We start from the raw sequence: 6,808 nt of genomic DNA, 5'->3' as shown, positions 1-6,808 counted from the left end.
GCCTTAGTGGAAGAGAGGAGAGGTGGCCAGGGCTGGGCCATGCGCCCCTCCCCCCTTAGTCCGAATAGGACAAGGAGAGAGGGGGCCGGCGCCCCCCTTCCTTCTCTCTCTCCTCTTTCCCACTTAACGAATCCTATTCCAACTAGGAAAGGGGGGCAATCCTACTCCCGGAGGGAGTAGGACTCCTCCTGGCGCGCCCTATGATGGCCGGCCGGCCCCCCCTTTTGATCCTTTATATACGGAGGCAGAGGGCACCCCTTGAGACACAAGTTGATCCACGTGATCATATTCTTAGCCGTGTGCGGTGCCCCCTTCCGCCATAGTCCTCGATAATATTATAGCGGTGCTTAGGCGAAGCCCTGCGACGGTAGTACATCAAGATCGTCACCACGCCATCGTGCTGACGGAACTCTTCCCCGACACTTTGCTGGATCAGAGTCCGGGGATCGTCATCGAGCTGAACGTGTGCTAGAACTCGGAGGTGCCGTAGTTTCGGTGCTTGATTGGTCGGGCCGTGGAGACGTATGACTACATCAACCTAATGCTTCCATTGTCGATCTACAAGGGTACGTAGATCACACTCTCCCCTCTCGTTGCTATGCATCACCATGATCTTGCGTGTGCGTAGGAATTTTTTTGAAATTACTACGAAACCCAACATATCCTTCTCCCACAGCGTCGCGGCAGCCTAGTCGACCAAGCTGTGTAAAGCTGTCAACCTGCTCCTCAGTTTGTAGTAGCAGAGAGCATAGAGATCTAAATGGTCTTTTAAGCGAATGAAATATATAAAAAAGTTACTGAACTGTGCCTCAAATAAAAGAGGGGGAAAGTTTTGAGGTCATGTCCATTGCAACATATTCAGTGCTTGAGTGCGATTGCCTTTCTCTACACCGAGTGGAGATAATTATTACTTGGTAGAGAAATTTGATTTGTAACTTGCTCTGAAGTCTCGAAAAGAAATATGACCATATGACGGAGTGACTGATCAGGCCTACAACATAAGCAAGTGGCACCATAAGCAAAAAGTGGAACTTTGAATTGTCATCATCAACCACGGGACTAACACAAGCAGCCTTATTATACAATCAGTTAACCACATAATCAAGCAACCAACGATTGCACAATCAAATTTTACTTCCATGGGCTCGTGACAGGGTCCTATAAGCCATAACTGAAATCAATTGAATCACAACAAGAGGCTCTAGCTAGAAGCTCCCCTCCGCACAAACCATCTATAATTCAACTTGTCCGTCATTATCAGGGACTGGCAAGTCGTAACTAGCAATCCCCAACAATACTGAAGTCAAACAGAGCAAGATGGGGAGAATAAAATTGGGAGAAGAGAAGCGGTCCGGCTCACCATGGCAGCGCGATCGCGAGGGTGGTTGCAGCAGTAACTCTGCCCGTAGTTGCAGGCCCTCATGCGAAGGTAGTAGACGTAGTTGGTCGTAGGGAAGCGGTGACTAGGGGCGGCACGCCGGGAAGCAGGGTTGCAGGGGAGAGTTGACTAGGGACGGCGCACCCGGATGGAGTATCGCAGGAGGAGTGGTGAGGGGCGGCCTTCCTCGGCGGAGGATCGCAGGGGAGTGGTGAGGGGCGGCGCTCTGGATGGAGGTAGGTCGAGGGGCGGCGGCCGGCGTGGGAGCCTATAGGATCGAGTGGAGGAATAGGGAGGCTGGGAAAGGTAATGACCTAGATTAATCGTGAAAGCCAACTTGGGCCGGGCTAGGCAAGAGGCTGGGTTAGTACGTTGGGCTCTTTACTTGGAGTTATGGAGCACACATCTACAACGCATATGCTACAATGCTTATTATCCGTATCTATTATGAATTTTGCAACATACAGTCAAAACATTGTAGAATATGTGTTGCTTTATAGGGGGTTTCCTTGTAGTGATTATCGACCATGTTCTGACTGGTGGAGCGTACCGTCTGCGGGATGCATCGGATAATTGACTCGAGCCAAACCCATGGAATGCAGCTAGAGTCCGAAGATTCTACGCCTAGCGCCGGACTCTATGTTCGTCTCCTCACATCCGTCAATTTTTTGCATATCTGTCTTTTCTCTCTTTCTCCCCTTTTACTCTATTCAAGGCCCTTAAAGGCTATAATTGTGTCCCGGTTACACAATCTTGATGTGCTAACCGCGCTCATTATACCTAGGGGCTTCTTATACAGAAGCTTAATCTAACTTTTTTCCTAGGCTTTACGCCTCATACATGTGTTATTCTTCCGCATATACCTTTTTCGCCATTATATGCATCGATATGACTTAAGTTTTGGCCAAGCTGGGTTGCCTGGCTCTTGTATTTATGCCCTACGTTCCCGTTAATTCGGCTAGGGCATAAGGGGAGCACCTCTGCGATTGTTACTGTCGGGTCAGCCGGATGTGTACCTCAGACTGAGTAAAGCCGAAAGCTAGCGTTCTTAAGGGAATATTCGATCGGTGAATAAAAGATGACTTTTATCTAACTTGAAACATGCCCCCAGATGTTTATATCCTGCATCTCTTTTCGCAGTTCAGACATGCACATTAGGGCATGCGTACCCAGGGAAAGGAACCCTTAACGGAACTATTCTCCCTAGAAGATGTTTCTTACTACCCATGTAATATAACATAACTAGTTGGGTACTTGTCTGTTGTAAGTGCATCTAGTGCCACCCCTAGTTGGTTTTGGAGTATTGACGACAAACCTAGTTGAGGGACTAATGTGTTTGTGAGAATTGCAGGATAACACAGGTAGAAGTCCCTCATTGATTCGGTTTTACTACCAGAGATGACCCCTAAAAATGTATGAAGACATTGAAGTCAAAGGTGGTATATGAAGATATTCACATTGAAGACTATGACAAGAGAAGACACGATATGAAGCCTATGGAGCTCGAAGACTTAGATCTTTCGTAGTTCTTTTTCTTTTGTGTTGAGTCATAGGAACCACCGTACTGTTAAGTGGGGTCCAGGAGAACCAGTCAGAATGACTGAAGTGATGCCTAAACCAAAAACCTATGTCTTCGAGTGAAGACTATGAGAGCGAATCTTGTCCAGAGCCGGACAAGTCAGCTTTGCTTGTAGCCCAAGTAAAGTTGCCATGAGAGTTTGAAATCTGACCGTTGAGACACGTGTCAGTTCCTTAGTGACCCAGGGTCATTTCGGACAAATCAGGTCGGGTTGCCAAGTGGCTACAAATAGCCCACCCCCTACAACCATAAACAGTTGGCTGCTCAGATTGAGAGTACGGCTTTTGTCGTTTGAGAGCAACCCACCTCGAAGCCTTTGAGAGAGAATTCCCTGCGAGGATTAAGCCCTAACCACCAGAGCCAGAGAGAATTGGGCATCACTTAAGTCTTCTTGCCTGTGTGATCTGAAGACTTATTACACTTGAGGACTGTGAATCCCCAGACGGTTAGGCGTCGCGTTCCGAGCATCCAAGAGACATTGTGGATTGCCAGTGAACAAAGTCTGTGAAGGTTTGGGAGTCTACCTTGAAGACTTACCAGAGTGATTGGGCGAGGACTATGTGACCTTAGCTCAAGGAGAATACGGTGAGGACTTGGTGTCCTAAGCTGCGTGTTCAGGACTGGGTGTCCGGGACTGTGTGTCCTAAGGTTTAAATACCTAGCCGCTCCAACCAGACGTACAGTTGTCACAGCAACTGGAACTGGTCCAACACATCATTGTCTTCAACGAGTCACTGGTTTCATCTTCACTTCCTTTTACTTACTGATCACTCATTGTGAAGTCATTGCGTGTCTGTTCTATCTTTTGTCTTCACAACGTGAGTGTATGATCTTTTTGGCTTCATAGTATCTTCCTACCTGATCCTTATTACACTACAGCTATTTGTCACTGTGCTTTCACTCAGTTGATACTTGACCATGGCTTGCCTAGTGTAGTCTAACTTCCGCTGCATAGTAATAGGCATATCTCTACTGTTTGTCTTCATAACTTCCATGTTTTGAAGACTTTCATAAAAATCGCCTATTCACCCCCCTCTAGTCGATATAACGCACTCTCATCTGTTCAAGCACTTATGACCCCTACGCCTGGTCTCCATGCATACCCCAGTTTTTACATAACCAAGCGGGTATTCGGATACACTCCGGACTATCGGGTCCAGAGGTCGAAGCGAAAAGGTCCGCCATGACAAATGATTTACAATCCGGCTAGGGACATTACATATGTCACTTGAATTACACAGTCGCTAAGACTGATTCAATTCTTCTTCTATACCATCCAACAGGCTGTCTAGCCTACAATCCTGTTGGGAATACTTTACGGCTAATTCTACTTGATCATACACTAAACTGACGGGGATCTCTTTCCCATCAGGCCCCACGGGTCCGACCTCGGCCATGTGGTTTGGGTCCGCTCAGGTATATCGTGTCTTCACCATAGCCCAGGCTTCCCTTACACCTTGTCGGCAGGCTGATATCTTCCATAATCGGAAGCGCCGCCGCGCTCCCTTGAGCTTCTCTAGAAGCTCCCCCATGCCTCCTGGCGGGGACGCAGATGGCCACAAGGCTTGGGCAATACCCTGTATCACCTGTCGAACTTGCTCGTGTAGTTGTGAGAGCTCTGGTAGAAGATCACCCGAAGACCCGGGCATCTCCTCCGCGGGACAACCCATCAGCATACCTGCAGACATAGCTCTATTAGCCGGCTTCTTCGCCGAATTCCTTTAAAAGTTCGTTCAAGCACTTACTAAAAATGCCGCGCCGAAGCCATTTATTCTCCTTCACGGAGTCCGCAAGCTGGGCTCGGACATCTTTCAGTTCCACGCCCAGCCGGATATTGGCGTCTTGGAGATCATTTTTCTCCTGCCTGACTCGTGTTAGCACGTGCTCGCCAGCATTTCGCTGTCGATCATCACGTGCCGCATCCACCTCCACGGCCTCCGGATTCACTTCGGGGCCACCTGCAACATCTATTGTTAGATTTTCATATATGCCGCATACTACCTGGTACCCGTATTCTTTGCAATGGAAACAAGTGTTACCAAAGGGACCCTTCTCGGACTCCTTCAATGCGGCAACAGCGGCCCCTAGCTGGGCCTTGCACTCTTCCAGCTCTTGAGACAATTGCGAATTCTTCTCTGTAAGAACCTGCACGAATAATGATCCTTAAATCAGTTGCGTCAACGGTTTCAAGTCTCAGGGGCTACTGATACATATAATCGTCAGATTTGCTTACCCGTATATCCCTTACATACTGGTCCGTGGCTCTGGCTAGACCATTTTGAGCAGCACGGATGTACGCGTCCCCGGAATTGAAGGCATCAAATGCCTCTGGTGAGAAACAAGCGTCATGGAGTACGGCCTGACAACGCATGTGATTCATGGCGCTCTCCACATCGGAATTTGTAGCGGATAGTCTGTCTGCATCCTCTGTAGGAGGAACATCCGGCGTCTGCCCCACATTAGCTGATAACCCACAAGTATAGGGGATCACAACAGTTTTCGAGGGTAAAGTATTCAACCCAAATTTATTGATTCGACACAAGGGGAGCCAAAGAATACTCTCAAGTATTAGCAGCTGAGTTATCAATTCAACCACACCTGGAAACTTCATATCTGCAGCAAAGTATTTAGTAGCAAAGTAATATGATAGTAGTGGTAACGGTAGCAAAAGGTAACAGTAGTAAAAGTAATGTTTTTGGTATTTTGTAGTGATGATAGCAATAGCAACGGGAAAGTAAATAAGCGAAGAACAATATGTGGAAAGCTCATAGGCAATGGATCAGTGATGGAGAATTATGCCAGATGCGGTTCATCATGTAACAGTCATAACCTAGAGTGACACAGAACTAGCTCCAGTTCATTGATATAATGTACGCATGTATTCCGAATATAGTCATACGTGCTTATGGAAAAGAACTTGCATGACATCTTTTGTCCTACCCTCCCGTGGCAGCGGGGCCCTTACGGAAACTAAGGGATATTAAGGCCTCCTTTTAATAGAGTACCGGAACAAAGCATTAACACATAGTGAATACATGAACTCCTCAAACTACGGTCATCACCGGTAAGTATCCCGATTATTGTCACTTCGGGGTTAACGGATCATAACACATAATAGGTGACTATAGACTTGCAAGATAGGATCAAGAACACTCATATATTGATGAAAACATAATAGGTTCAGATCTAAAATCATGGCACTCGGGCCCTAGTGACAAGCATTAAGCATAGCAAAGTCATAGCAACATCAATCTCAGAACATAGTGGATACTAGGGATCAAACCCTAACAAAACTAGCTCGATTACATGATAGATCCCATCCAACCCATCACCGTCCAGCAAGCCTACGATGGGATTACTCACGCACGGCGGTGAGCATCATGAAATTGGTGATGGAGGATGGTTGATGATGATGATGGCGATGGATTCCCCTCTCCGGAGCCCCGAACGGACTCCAGATCAGCCCTCCCGAGAGGTTTTAGGGTTTGGCGGCGGCTCCATATCGTAAAACGCGATGAATTTTTCTCTCTAATTTTTTTCTCCCCGAAACACAATATATAGAGTTGGAGTTGGAGTCGGAGGAGCTCCAGGGGCCCCACGAGGTAGGGGTGCGCCCTAGGGGGGAGCAGGTGCGCCCCCACCCTCGTGGACATGTGGTGGGCCCCCTGGCCTTCATCTTTTGCAGGTATTTTTTATATTTTCCAAAAAGTTGATCCATGAAGTTTCAGGTCATTCCGAGAACGTTTGTTTCCACACATAAATAACACCATGGTAAATCTGCTGAAAACAGCGTCAGTCCGGGTTAGTTCCATTCAAATCATGCAAGTTAGAGTCCAACACAAGGGCAAAAG

Source organism: Triticum urartu, chromosome 6 (assembly GCF_003073215.2).
Source record: "Triticum urartu cultivar G1812 chromosome 6, Tu2.1, whole genome shotgun sequence".
Taxonomy (NCBI): domain Eukaryota; kingdom Viridiplantae; phylum Streptophyta; class Magnoliopsida; order Poales; family Poaceae; genus Triticum; species Triticum urartu.
The sequence above is the reverse complement of the archived record's forward strand: the minus strand, read 5'-3'. Positions refer to the sequence as shown.